Source organism: Podarcis cretensis (genome assembly GCF_951804945.1).
Source record: "Podarcis cretensis genome assembly, chromosome: 9".
Classification (NCBI taxonomy): Eukaryota; Metazoa; Chordata; class Lepidosauria; order Squamata; family Lacertidae; genus Podarcis; species Podarcis cretensis.
In genome coordinates this window covers 52645413-52660327 of record NC_137178.1, presented here as the reverse complement: position 1 = coordinate 52660327, position 14915 = coordinate 52645413, and the positions used below count along the sequence as shown (strand labels likewise).

The 14915-nt window shown below is 42.2% G+C and overlaps 1 long non-coding RNA gene across 3 annotated transcripts in view; it reads left to right on the top strand.

The window, feature by feature from the left end:
* Positions 1 to 2059: 2059 nt before the first annotated feature.
* LOC307223719 overlaps positions 2060 to 14915 on the top strand; it is a 33509-nt gene continuing 20653 nt past the window's right edge. For all 3 annotated transcript variants that reach the window (XR_013842214.1, XR_013842215.1, XR_013842216.1), the window contains exons 1-2: positions 2060 to 2203; positions 6358 to 6478. This is a non-coding gene — a long non-coding RNA (uncharacterized lncRNA). The remainder of the gene's footprint in view (positions 2204 to 6357; positions 6479 to 14915) is intronic.

Here is a 14915-nt window from a genome sequence, read left to right as displayed (position 1 = left end):
TCTACCGCAGATGTAATAAAAAGAAGAAGCTTCAAACTTACAAAGATATGAGCAAAGTAGACAGGTCTTTCTGTAATTCACAAGGGAGAATTACCGTGAGAAGGAAGGATAGGATGAAAATAGCATTACCAGTCTTGTTTTTTGAAACTGTTTGAGTATAATATAGTGATCTGTTGTATACCTATGTTTCTTCTTCTTCTTTTCCCTTTTTGAAATACAGCAATTTACACCTACCTTAATTCTGCAAGTAAAGTGCTCTTCCTCTGTGCAATTTGCAAAACCATTTCAGTGTGGATTGCAGAGTTGCGCTCTGTCTGTGCTTCTTTCCCAGGTTGCCACAAAAGTAATGTCAAAAACTTTTTTTAAGTTCCCAAAGTCTCTTCCACACATCCCAAGGGAAACAGAAGCAAGCTGCATTTCAATTTTGTGAGTAGATTGCTGCTGTGTATCATTATTATTATTACGATTATTATTAATTAAATCTGTATGCCCCCCTTCATCTGAAGATCACGGGGCGATTCACAACATAAAAATACAAAATGAGAACACAGAATGCATTTAAAAAAATAAGAAATAAAATTAAATCAATACACCAGCACCAGATTCCTTCACACACACAAAAGAAAAGACTACAGGGATGACAACAGGTGCTTAAGGAAGTCCTCTCTTACAGACAAAAATGATGTTTTAAAGAAATTGGAACACAGGTAATCAACAAGACGTGCTTCAGGTGACAATGGACTACAACTCTTAGGACTGGACCATTGGCTATCTTGGCTGGGGGTGATGGGAGTGGGGAATCCAACATCATCTGGAGGCCACAGTATTGGCTACCCCTGAATTAGAGGGTTACAAAACAAAAAACAACAACCCAGACCTGAAGGGGTCTGAACAGTTTTAAATCATGCCTAGGTTCTGAAGGGATATCAGATCAGAAGAGGATACGTAAAGATACATATTCGGGCAATATGTCTATTATAAGGTCAACCAAAATATCACAAAATGGGGCTGCAAAATACTATGCTATGGAGATGCCTAGCCTGCTTGGAAGGATGTGGGGATGGTCTCCCTTTGGCAATGGGGCTGCAGGAAGAAGGATGTGAAATGAAAATGCAGCCCAGCTGCAGGCGGAACAGCAGGTGCCTCCGAGTTCTGACAGAGGAGCATCACCACTCAGGAGGGGCCAGGTGCTGGTGGGGGGGTTGCCACGGTGACAAGGACCCGCCCTCCTTTGTGACACCTCTTGCTTCTCCTTTAAAAGCCACTGACTTGCAGGTGGCCATTGTGGGTTAGTAGTGAGGCGAGTGGAGGAGAGAGGAGTTAGTGGCAGTTGGTGGAGATTAGGTGGAAGATTAGTGAATTGGTTTTTTTGTTTGTTTGTTTTCTTCTTTTGATTTCATTTATTACTTTTATTTGATTTGATTTATTTGTATTTTCTTTTATTCCTTTTATCTTAACATTTATTTTATTTTTTTGTTCTTTATATTATTATTTTTGTTCTTTGTTTTTTATTTTATATTTTTTGTGCACATCTGTGCATGTTTTGTATATATGTATCAGTACAAAAAGATAATATTAGGGGCCTAATCTAGTTGCTCTGCCCAGGGTAGGAGTAAACTGCCCTCTTCCTGACCTCACAGAGCCAACTTGGAGCAAGTGCCCTGTGGGAAGAAACTGTTAGGATATTTCCGTTCCACCTTAAGAAGGGAGCAGGTTGTTGTGTCACAGCCTGTGTATTTCCTGTTCACAGGAAGTTTATGTTTTGTCTATTGATTTTGTTCTCTCTCTGTGCCTGAACATCGAAGCAGGCAGTCATGTTTTTTCTTTGCTCTGACCAACGTTGAATAAAGTTGTAAATATGCTCTCCTGAGTGCACCTTTTGCTGTGAGAACTCTGCTGATAGAGTGTGCACGAGCCCTGGAATGTGGCAAGCTATATTTCTGAGGCTCGTGTCGCTAATTGATTGATACTGCGTTTCTACGAGAGATCGATGGATCGTCCGGAGACGGCGTGGGGGTTATGATGGCCTCTGTCTCCCTGGCAGTATCCCAACAGAAACCTCTGGTGCTGTCTCCTCCCTTGGTGGGATGGTGGGCGTTGTTTTGTGAGCTTGTGGATCTTGGTGTGTCTTATCCACATGGTTAGCTGCTTGGAGGACTCCAGTGGAAAAGTGGGATATGTTTTTGAGACCCAATTTAATTATGTAAGTTGTTCTAAACTTTTAAAATATATATATATTGGATTTTGATGCTGTAACCTACGAGAGTGGGGCCCCTAAGACATTTTGGTACCTGAGGCGAACCAGAAGACGGCGGGAAGAAGGGGTGAATGAAGAACCACATCAGGAACAAGTGGGGAATAAAGATCTATATTGGTAACAAGGAGGGTAATCAAATCAACCTTACCCAATGGTTGACGTGGGAATCAAGAGTTGTTGCGGGGGGGGGGGGCTGCTCTGAATCATGCCAGATGGGTGCAGAGCCCAGGGCAGCCCCCGCCATTTGCTTCCTAGGGGTGGAAGGAGACCAGCAGTGCCTCCTATTCACAGAGAAGCTGCAGAGGGGGCAGTATTGAGGGGGGATGCTGAGAAGCAGGCATATCTGGCCTCCAAGGAGCACACTCCAGCAGTGGCCAATGCATTCCTTAAAAGCCAGATATCCTGTCCCTGTGGATCCTGCCACCTGAGGCGCTCACCTCACCTTGCCTCATAGATGAGCCTGCCCTGTAACCTCTCCTGTGAAGGGCAGGTAATAAAATAATTACTAGTAGTTTTAGTAGTTGTACTACTACTACTAGTAGTAGTAGTAGCAGCAGCAGCAGTTTAATACAATATAAAGCAACTATATAAATATAAAGGGACGCAGGTGGCGCTGTGGGTTAAAGCCTCAGCGCCTAGGACTTGCCGATCGAAAGGTCGGCGGTTCAAATCCCTGCGGCGGGGTGCGCTCCCGCTGCTCGGTCCCAGCGCCTGCCAACCTAGCAGTTCGAAAGCACCTCCAGGTGCAAGTAGATAAATAGGGACCGCTTACCAGCGGGAAGGTAAACGGCATTTCCGTGTGCGGCTCTGGCTCGCCAGAGCAGCGATGTCACGCTGGCCACGTGACCCGGAAGTGTCTCCGGACAGCGCTGGCCCCTGGCCTCTTAAGTGAGATGGGCGCACAACCCCAGAGTCTGTCAAGACTGGCCCGTACGGGCAGGGGTACCTTTACCTTTACCTTTAAAGCAACTCAGCACAGAAAATAAATCAGAGCTTCAAATGTTCACTTTTAAGAGGAACTGGTTCTACTTCAAGTTCAGTGTATCCCAGAAGGAACTAATTACAGTTCATAGTCAACCCTTTATGAAGCGGACTAGTTTGGATCACATTCAGTTCAAGTTCAGCCGAATGATCTTTGGCAATGTTTTTTCAGCATTCAGAATGTTACAAGCAGCTGTGCTGAAGTATAAAATACAGTTACGAAGGCTAAGGGAGCATCAAAAAATGAACACAGTGGAATGTGAACTATTTCATTTATTTTTCCCAACAATTGTGAAGAAACTTGAAGATGAACTAGAAATCTACCCCAAAATAAACTTATTGCATGTTCACTTCAGTCATAAATTATGGGAACTACTCTCAGTAAGTGTTTGGAGACTTTTAGACTAATTCAGTGACCTTTGTGAAACTGAGCTATTTCACTCCAAGGCTTGAAATAAATGCATAAAAGAATGTGAAGTGAATAGTATGCATATAAATGGTTTTTAACTGGGGTGGTGGCAGCTGCTTTTGTTCTCAGTAACTGGCAACTCTCCACTGCAAGCCTGTGTAAGAAAGGTAAATTCCTGCCCTAATGGGTCTAGTAATTTACTCAACTAGACTTTTACAAAAGTACAGTAACACTTTACCCAACCTAAAGCAAACAACCATTCAAACAGAGCACATCAGGTGAGAAATCATAGCTCTTTTTCCACTGCTGTGGTGAAGAATCAAGTGCAGTTCTACGTAACATTGAAATGTTATGACTTACCCATTAACTCTTGGAGTTAATTAAGGAGGAAATCAACTTGATTTTACCATGCAGTTGTTTGCAAAGTCATTTACCCTCTTTACCCTGGCCTTTGACCCTTGAGATTATCGTTTTAGTACCCTCTCCATGTTTGTGATTGTAATTTGTTTTAAGCTGTTTTTTAAAACTTTTATTTTGCTTTAAACAGGTACATATAAATATAGACAACCAAAATTACAAAGGAAAATTTCTTAATAGTAATGGGGGGGGGGACTAAAAAAACTACAAAAAATATCGAAGTACATGACACAGAACATAAGCAACTATGGGAAAGATAAAAGAAAAGAAAAAAGAAAAATAGAAAAAAAGAAAAAGAAAAAGGAAGATGAGCCAAAGCAGGAAAGCTCATCTATTGTACACTTCCGTCAAGCTCACAACAGATCATTATTCTTATCAATTATCTCTATCTGCATTCCAAAGGAATCCCACATCTTGGTATCAGGGAACATTTCTCTATGCGGTATCATTCTAAACATAGCCAGATCTTTCTTGCTGAGCCCTTGTCCCCTAAATAATTATTTAAACATCCCCATTCTTCTTTCACCAATTTTTTTAGGTTTATCTCTTATTGCATCTGTCAGCTTTGTGAGCTCCAAGTACTCGCACAATTTGACTACCCATTCCTCTTTAGTGGGTGTATTTTAAGCTGTTTTTAAGGTAAAAATACCTTTAAAAGTGACCTGCCCTGTGACTTTAGGATGAAGGGTGGAGTAAAAGGGAATGAGCTTCCCCATAGCTAAAATACCTCATTCATGAACCACATAGGCCTTTGTATGTTTCAGAACCGGTGTTGCCAACATGATGCCTGTAGGTACCCACAGAGGTCTTCCCTGGTGCCCACAGTGTACTGTGTACCCATGAATACCCCCAGGAAAAAAGCACTGCACACAACTATTCACACTGTCACCCGTAAGATTCATCTGCCCGCCCACTCAGCTTCTGAACAACGAATGGGGTGTGTGAGAGAGAACAAATAGGCATTTGCCTCAGACCGGAAAACGCTCTTCACTGCAGCCTGTAGCACTAAACAAGAAATGAAAAGAACATCTTGAGGAGGTACCAACTAGCATAGGAAGATGAGTCCACACCACAGCCCTTGTACTAGTCTCCAGTTTATAGTCCACACTAGTGGTTATCAGTACATGCTGAATCAGCATGCTTGACAGTTGAAAACACCTCCATCTGGAAGCCTGTGTTGCAAAAAAAACCACTGCTTTTCAAATTACTGAAGGTGTTATCCTAAGCAGTCGGCTGGGGAAATGACTTCCTAGGTGTTCCTGATAGCTTGTGACAAGACAAAACTAATTTCTCTTTCCAAAAGAGGTGACTCATCCTGACAGTGTGCCTGTTTTAATTTGCCTTCCAGTTTATCTGAATTCCTGTCAGCAAAGGGATAATTAGCAATACTGAACTGTCACTAGATGAAATGCTTGGGCCATATTTTTAGGTGGATAGACAGAGCATTGCTTCTGGTCAATAAATGCTTCTGCCCCACCTTACCCAACATGCAAGATTAGGAATTTCTGCGACACAGCAGGACCATTTGTTATTCTGCGTAGTATTAACAGAAAGCTATTTTCAAACCATGTTCAGATGGAATGTAAACTCAGGCTATGTTTGTTTTGAAGAACTGTCACCATAATTTTAGGATGGGTACTCTAAACCATAAGCTTAACTATGGTTTAATGATACACTATGATATAATGATACAATACTATGTGTTGGTGCACAGGGAGAAAATTGTGGCTGTCCGGCTTCTCCCCTGGTCCAGCTGCTGCTGTACTGCCAGGAGCTAAGCTATGGACAAAATCTGGCGCACCCCCTCCCAATATTTCTCATTTTCACAATAATTCCTTTTGGCATAGTTGCATTTTTATGGGTTTTCTCAATAGGCTCACTGAAACTTTACATTTATTACAAAAATATAAATTGTTGTTATTTTGTGCCCACACCCAGTGCTTTTTTTCTGGGGGGGGGGAACACATGGGTACATATACCCCTAAACATTTTGTGAATCTATGTTTGGCCTCATTGAGGGGCAGTATTTCAATATGAGTGGGAAAATGAGAGTACCCCTAAACATTTTTTTAGAGGGGGAAAAAGCACTGCCCGCACCTAAATCCGATGCTGTGATGCTCCCAAATGCTCCATCTGTTTGTTTGTTTGTTTTGGTCTTTGGAAGCAGGGTATAATAGTCCTAAAAGGAATGTGTGTGGTTTGAATACCTGCCGGCTGCTGTGAAATGTTTCCTGCTGATATTTCTCAATGTGTGAGTGTGGGTATTGATAATACTTTCTCTGCTTGCCTTTAGAAAACAACACATCTGCAATCAAGGTGTGCAGTCTCTTCCCAATCTATGGGAACTAGGTTATGACCAGGAAGAAAAGAAACCCTGATTGGTAAACACGATCGAAAGATTTCTGGGACCCATAGTAAGTGTGACATAATCACCTTTCTTGGAACTTGAGAATCAAGTTTAAAAGACTGGCTCTAGTTACTTCTCTAATTACTGATAGCACAACCTGGTTATTTAGTACTCTTTGTTAAGGTCATCGTACTGTTGTTTTCATTACTAGCTGTAGAGGGAGTGTTGATACTGATGTTTTTATATCCGAAGCTAAGGACTTATCCACACTTAACTTTTGCCTGCTCTTTCTAGGCACAACTCTGCGTTTTAAAGCTCCGTCTTCAAGCACTCTTTTTTAAATTTGCCCCAGAGCTTTTCTTGCAAAAAACACCGCTCTTTAAAGCTGAATCACAACAAACAGCAATGGCAGAGATTGGCTTGATTTCCCATTTGCCCTGCTGTGGATTTCTTAAGTTTTGGAAGTAACTTTCTGAGGGAAAATGGAGGCTATATGCTCAAAGAGTGGGACCTCAGATGTCCTGAAAGGCATGCAAAGTGCCTCCTTGTATCCTATCCGTAGATTAAATCTAGAAATAATTAGGAAAAAAATCTTTTCTTTTTTCCTTACATTTTCCTTTTTTTAAAATGATATTTATTAGAAGTTTCAAAAATTACAGAGAAAGAAAAAAGAAGAAAGCAACAAAAAAATTTTTCAAAGCATATATAACAATACAGTGGTGCCCCGCAAGACGAACGCCTCGCAAGACGGAAAACCTGCTAGACGAAAGGGTTTTCCGTTTTGGAGGCGCTTCGCAAAACGAATTTCCCTATGGGCTTGCTTTGCAAGACGAAAATGTCTTGCGAGTTCCTGCGGGTTTTTTTTTCCTCCCCCCCTTTTTCTAAGCCGCTAAGCCACTTATCAGCTGATCCGATAAGCCGATAAGCCGCTAAAAACCGCTAAAAGCCGCTAAGCCGCTAATAGCGCTAATCCGCTAAGCCGTCAATGGGCTTGCTTCGCAAGACGAAGAAACCGCTAGACGAAGAGACTCGCGGAACGGATTAATTTCGTCTTGCGAGGCACCACTGTACTTAAAAGAGGGAGAAAAGAGAAAAAAACATAAAAATCAATACAACAATAACAATAAAAACACAATATTCCATATCTTTATCTTTCATTAACTTGTTTCATCGACTTCCTCACACCTCCCTTTTTGTATTCTAGTTTAGTTATTTATTTCAGCAAATTCTTTCCATCCTTCTCAATTTTTTTTTAAATAGTTTGTCTTAACAGTCTAACCTATTAATTAACTCAGCAAATCCTTTCCATCTTTCACTATATTCTGTCATTCAGTTTACCTTAGTTTATTTTAACCTTATCTTCCCAAAAATACCTTAAGACTTAAAACTTAATATTTATTTATACATAATTCCTTATAACATTTCTGCTAAAGCCAAATATTTTCATTCCAACATTTTTCCTAATACTCTTTAATTTTACACTAATTCCCAAAATAATTTTTTAAAAGTTTTCTTCCAATCTTCCTCCAGCGTCTCTTCTTCCTGGTCTCGGGTTATGTCAGTCCTTGCTGTCCATTTCATCTAGTCCATCAACCTAGTAATCTTATATCCGAGGCTCTTAAGTGTTTTCCATGTCCCTTCTGCAGTTCTTCTTCTTGTTTGTACTTGCACTTTACCTTGTCTTTTGTAGATCTCTTTCTTAATTTCTTTCCTTTCTCATTGTGGAGTAGGTCTCGGGGATGTTCCAACTCAAAAATATCTCCATCTCTCCTCAGCAGATCGGCCCATTCCCCACAGTCCCATTCCCCACAGTCAACAGTGTAGTCCAGAAAATATTTAAAAGCATGTTTCAAAGTCCTTCCAAACTTAAGGGGCCCCAGAACTCCAGACCCCCCCTGGCCCACTTCAAATTCAGCCTTCAGCAACAATAGCTTATGCTCCTGTAGGGCCTCGGGCCTCTTCATTTGTGTTACTTGAGGTTCAACAGCAGCCTCCTCCATTATCTTCTGCGTTTGCACTTGCTCTATCAAAACAGATTCCTGAGTTGGCTCCTGGATGGTTTCTGTATACACATTCACTGTTTGTCCAAAGTTTCTGACTGCAACAGTCATCAAATCCATCTTCTCATGCATCTGCTCCAACAAAGTGCTTGTCTTGCAAAAAGCAAGCACCAAAACTTCTTCCAAACACATTTTTGTTCAAGGTCACAGTCTGGTCCCACGATCCTAATCTCCACAGCTGTAAAATCCCCAGAACGACTCCAGCAACAATTTAACAAGCTCCCTCTAGAGGAGGCAATTTCTATTTGTATCCATCTTTTAAAAGCAGATCCAACAAAGAAAAATTACTTTCATTTTTCGGATTTTTTGTTTCTTTTAAATGCAAAAGGCAACATTGGAATCAATTTGTTTCTCTTCTTCAACTAACTGTCAAAAGATGTTCCATTCACAGTCAATGAACTTCACCAAAAATCTCCGTCTCTGACACCCCGTTCCCAGGTTTGAGACGGTGGAAATTTATCTTTCTTTCTTTTTTAAAAAAGATTTTTATTAATTTCCAATTTTTTAACATAAACAAAAACAACATAAAAACAAACACAAAAAACTCATATTTTCTTAACCTTATTTCCATAACCCTCTTTTCCCGGACTTCCCCATACCTTTCCCTTTTTGCATCCTTAATTTTAAACCATTATTCAGCAACCCTTAACCAATTAAATGCAAATTCATTCTCTTTTTCAATTCCACCTTAAAATTAAACATAATTTTCCGCTGCAATTCTACGTCTTCTTTTCCCTCAGCATTTTAGCACTCCTCAATTTTATAATAATTCTTAAGATACATCTTAAATTTCTTCCAATCTTCTTCCACAGTCTCTTTCTCTTGGTCGCGGATTCTGCCGGTCATTTCTGCCAGTCCCATAAAGTCAATCACTTTCGCCTGCCATTCCTCCAGCGTGGGTAACTCTTGTGTCTTCCAATACTTTGCTAAAAGAATCCTTGCTGCCGTAGTAGCGTACAAAAAGAAATTCTTATCCTTCTTCGGCACCAGCTGGCCGACCATACCCAAGAGAAATGCCTCTGGTTTCTTGTTAAAGGTGCACTTAAGCACTTTCTTAATTTCATTATAAATCATTTCCCAGAAGGCCTTAATCTTTGGGCAGGTCCACCAAAGGTGGAAAAAGGTACCTTCAGTCTCTTTGCATTTCCAACATTTGTTATTGGGCAGATGATAAATCTTCGCAAGCTTGACTGGGGTCATGTACCACCTGTAAATCATTTTCATAATGTTTTCTCGTAAGGCATTACATGCCGTAAATTTAATACCTGTGGTCCATAACTGCTCCCAGTCAGCAAACATAATGTCATGACCTATGTCCTGTGCCCATTTAACCATAGCAGACTTCACTGTCTCATCTAATGTATTCCACTTCAACAGCAAGTTGTACATTCTTGATAAATTCTTAGTATTGGGTTCTAACAGTTCTGTTTCTAATTTCGATTTCTCCACCTGGAAACCAATTTTCCTGTCGGAAATTTATCTTTCTTTACTCTCTTTCGTGCAGGCTTAAACAGTCAAATTTCCCCTCTTTACTCCTGCTTCCAAGAGGGGTTTAGATGATCAAAACAGGAGGAATTAAAAACCTTTAAGTACAACTTTCCAGACTTTGGCTTGCACGATTTTTGCTTCAGACTATTTACAAAAGCAGAAGGCGGACTTCCTGTTTAGAACCTTCCCGCTGAGTGCCAAATTAAAGTGTTTCTTAACCCAATTTTCCGTTCTACTCATGGGTACTTGTTTAGAGTCCAATTGTCCCCAGGAAAAAGTCAGCGCTCTCCGGCAACGGCTGTGCGGCTTCACTCCGTAAAAATAGCGGTCGATACAAAACACCGCGCCGCTCACCCCACGTCGCTTCAGGTCCCCCAAAAAGGGGTTTCCTTGCGTGTAGGGGGGGCGCTCCTGGTGTCAGCTGAATCCCACGTTCCCAGGCTTCCTCCGCCTGGGATTTTTAAAGGGTCTCTGCCTTCGCCGCAGCGGCAAGACCCAATTTTCGCGGAGCGGGTTCCTCTGGATCAGAGGAATTCCGCCATTGCCGATGGTGCTAACCCGGAAGTCCTTCCATTTTCCTTGCCTGCAGCAGGTTCCTTGACCTAATGCAAGACACATCCCTTTCTTTGGCTTCCAAATACTCTCTGCTATTAGCCTTCTTAATCTTTGTACTGCAGCTATATTTTTAAAACATATAAATCAATGCCCCTCCTGCAGTTTAAAATAATTTATGATCCAATATATTTGTCTGTTATGAACCACTCTGGCTGTGGCCCTGTACAGAGTATAAATGCTTTTATGCACATAATCCCTGTTGAATACATTGGGACTGGCTTCCGAGTAAACATAAATAGGATTGCACTTTAAGTTCAGTGAGATTTATCTCATCCAGATTTTAGCTGCTGTCATCTCCTAGAGACTTCTAACTGGGCTTCTGCTAGATATACAAAAATGCTTTTGTAAATTTCCCCACGGGCACTTCAATGAGATGGGATGTGTTGACTTTTCTTTTTCCAGTCTGGTGAATGTTAGATCCTTGGAACAGAATATGTGCAAAAGGTGAAAACTTGACTGGTAAACACTGTGCTAAGAGCTCCTGTTTATTTTGGTTATCTTGGCAGGCAGTCCAAAGTCAAAGCAATCTTTGCAGACTACAAAGATCCCCTCAAGGCGTTCAATTATTGTTGATCATAAAATAATGATGATTTTGCTCTTGTCAGCTTGTCTGTCTTGGCCTGTTCTTCACCTCAGCCTGCAGGCTCAGGGGATTTCACAAAAGAAATGAGTATATAAAAAAGAAATAAAGAAATGAGTTTGGTTTTTTAGCATCCTGTGGGTTTGGAAAGAGAACATACTCTATGAGGAAACACTGTAGCAGGTATACCTTAATACCAGGAAGCAGCAGGAATTGGAGGAACTTCTACAGTTCTATTTATTTATGAATTACAGAGCAGCGGCTCATCATAGCAGCTAAGACTTGCTACCCAAGCAAAACTAAGACCACATTCACCCTGTACATTTACAGTACTATGATACCACTTTGAACTGTCACGGCTTCCTGCAAAGTATATTGGGAACTGTACTTTGTTAATGGTGCTGAGAGTTGTTAGGAGACTTCAATTCCCCTCATGAAACTTGTTTCCAGAGTTTTTTAACAGTTAATTCCTCTTCACAGGGAACTCTGGGAACTGTAGCTCTTTGAGGGTTTTTTTTTTTTCCCCAGTGGAGAAACTGGTGATCCTGTCAAAAGCCAAGTTCTTGCTATGGAATGGTGAGATAAAACAGGCAGTTGACACGGTCACACCTTACCATCCTTCTCCAAAGTTTTGGAGCCTGAGCAGCTCCTAGATCAGACAAAGACTGGAGTGCAACTGGCACAAGTATCACTCTGAAGCAGACTGAACACTTGTAAGAACATAAAATCATGCCTACTATTTGGCAGTCTAGGCCGCAAAAAGGGCTCAGTTTGCATTGCATCCTGTAGTAGCCTGCTAGCAGGATGTCCCTATTTTCATTGGAGAAATGTTGGAGGGTATGCAGATGGTCTAGAGGTTACTGACTTCCAGTGTGGAGGAGGGACCTCTGGAGCCCTCAAAGACCAGATGTGACCAACAGGCTACACACTTTGAGGTTAGGTTTGCTTGATTTCAGAGTAATCCTGAACTTGTTGCAACTCCAACTAAGTACCCAGTGCTGCTACTAAGGATATTTTGTGGGGTCAGTTTCACCTTATGCAATCAGCTGATGTGGACAAGGTGATGGTGACATGCCCCCTTGACCCCATCCTTCCTGGCTTATCAGACCTAGCAGAGGAGGGCTGACTGGTTGAGTCCAGAGTTGGGTTAACACTTCACTGGGAGACTGGGTGGTTCCTGCTGCACTGAAAGAGGCACTGGTAGGACCGCTCTGAAAGAAACCAGCTCTGGACCCTTTTGATTGGAACAGCTACCAACCAGTTGCAAATGCCCCCTTTTGAGGGGGAAAGTGGTAGAAAGGGCCATGGTAGGGCAGCTGAAAGCATTCTTGGAGGACACAGATTATAGATCCATTCCAATCTGGGTTCACACCTGGCCACAGAACTGAACCAGGGTCGGTCTCCCTGGTGGATGACCTCCACAAAGAGTGAGGCAGAGGGAGTGCAAGTTTGCCCCCTGCTTCTTGATCTCTTGTTGGCTTTGATACCACTGATTATGTTATGCTCATGGGGAAGGGGAATTGAGGGCACTGTATTTCATTGGTTCTAATTCTACCTTTAATGGGACGTGGGTGACACTGTGGTCTAAACCACAAAGCCTAGGGGGCTGGATCCAGCTCTGACATGGAAGGCTCAGGTAGCCTCAGGGGCTTTTACCAACTGCAATTGCTTTGATAGCTACCGCCATTCCAGGTACCAGAAAGCCTTGTTGCAGTAGTTCATGTGTTGTTTACTCCAGGACTGGATTACTGCGATTTGATTTATGTGGGGATTTTCCTTGTGCAAAGGCTGCAGTTAATGCAGAATGCTGCTGCACAGTTGCTGACAGGAGTGAGGCCTTGTCAGCATATAACCAGTGCTCAAAGTTCTGCACTGGTTGCTGATCTGCTACTGGGCTAGGTCCAAGATCTTGCTCTCTCTCTGTATGTGTAATATTAGTTAATAACTTGGGGCCAGTTTACCTATGAGATCACCTTACACCGTATGTGCCTACTTGCCTTCAATCCATAGAATTGTCACTACTACAGGTGCCACATAATGCCAGTTCCACATTTGTAATAATTCAGTCCTTTAGTGTGGTAGCACCTTTGGAACTCCCTGCCTAATGATATCAATCAGGTGCCTTCAGTGTATTCTTTTTGGCACCTGCTAAAAACTTTGTTGTTTAGGCAAGCCTACCCAGATTCTTAGGGACTCGGATGGCGCTGTAGGTTAAACCACAGAACCTAGGACTTGCCGATCAGAAGGTTGGCGGTTCAAATCCCCGTGACGGGGTGAGCTCCCGTTCCTTGGTCCCTGCTCCTGCCAACCTAGCAGTTCAAAAGCACGTCAAAGTACAAGTAGATAAATAGGTACTGCTCTGGCGGGAAGGTAAACGGCGTTTCCATGTGCTGCTCTGGTTCGCCAGAAGCGGTTTAGTCATGCTGGCCACATGACCAGGAAGCTGTATGCCGGCTCCCTCGGCCAATAAAGTGAGATGAGCGCCATAACCCCAGAGTCGTCCGTGACTGGACCTAATGGTCAGGGGTCCCTTTACCTTTACCTTTACCCAGATGCTTAGAAATGCTGGTGTGAATTGTAATCTGTTTTAGTATTCTAACTGTTTGTATGTTTCAAAGTATTGTAAATTTCATTGATTTAACTGCTTATCTTTTTTGTAACCTACTTTGAGGTTTTATTGTTTTACAATCAAGCAGTGTATAAATTTTTATGGAATAAATAAATAAAAACAAGATGCTCACCTTAGCGCTTAAAGCCCTAATTTCATGAAAACATAGCAAATGATATTCTAAGTCTTAATGTTCTCAACAATTAACTTCAAAACTAAAAGGGAAATCCAATCTGCAATAGCTCCATTGGAATATTACTGTTGTGAAACAATGGGAAGTAACTGGCTGACATGTGGGCTATAATGGTTCGGAAATGTTTGAAAGGGCTTAACAGCTACCTTTTGGTCACATCACAGTGAGAAGACAATACTTCCTTATTGATCTTGGTGGGTTTGGGCAATGCCCTTGGGGAAGATGCCTTTAGCTGGCCCCCTCCCTTATTGGGTCCACCTCTTGTTTGCTTCCACTGACCTTTCACATACTCCCTTCCTCTGGACCCAAACCACACAAGCCCCCAGAGGGAAAGCAGGCAAGTGTAATATCTTGCTCTATCTCCTGACCTCCCAGTGATTTGCACTGTTAGGGAGGGCAGGTGAATGCAGGCAGCAGCTAGGCAAGAAGGCTCTGGAGCAGCAGTTCTCAACCTGTGGGTCCCCAGATGTTGTTGGACTACAACTCCCATCATCCCTAAGCTCTGGCCTTGCCAGCTGAGGGTGATGGGAGTTGTAGTCCAACAACATCTGGGGACCCACAGGTTGAGAAAGGCTGCCTGGAGGTTGACAGTGTCGGCCCCTTGCAGGGGTGTGGGCCGTAACATGTTCCCAGTAATACCTGATCCTGACACTGGCTTACACATCTTTGCCAATGTCAATGTAACCCAACAGTCCATGGTTTGGCAAGGATCTGTCTAATCCTTCAGCTATGGACAGCTGTAAAGTGCTATCGGCTACAGGCTTCTTATACAGGTAAAATGGCAAAGAAATCCCGCCAGTTTAAAAGACAAATAGCCTTAAAAAAACCAATAACCTTTCCGCATCTTCTGCTGGTCAGCCCTAGGGAAGGAGGGAGACAAATGGAGGTTTAATAAGAATGGTTGGAACAAAATGTTATCTAGGGAAAAGGTTACTATAGTTATAACTGTCTTGGGTTTCC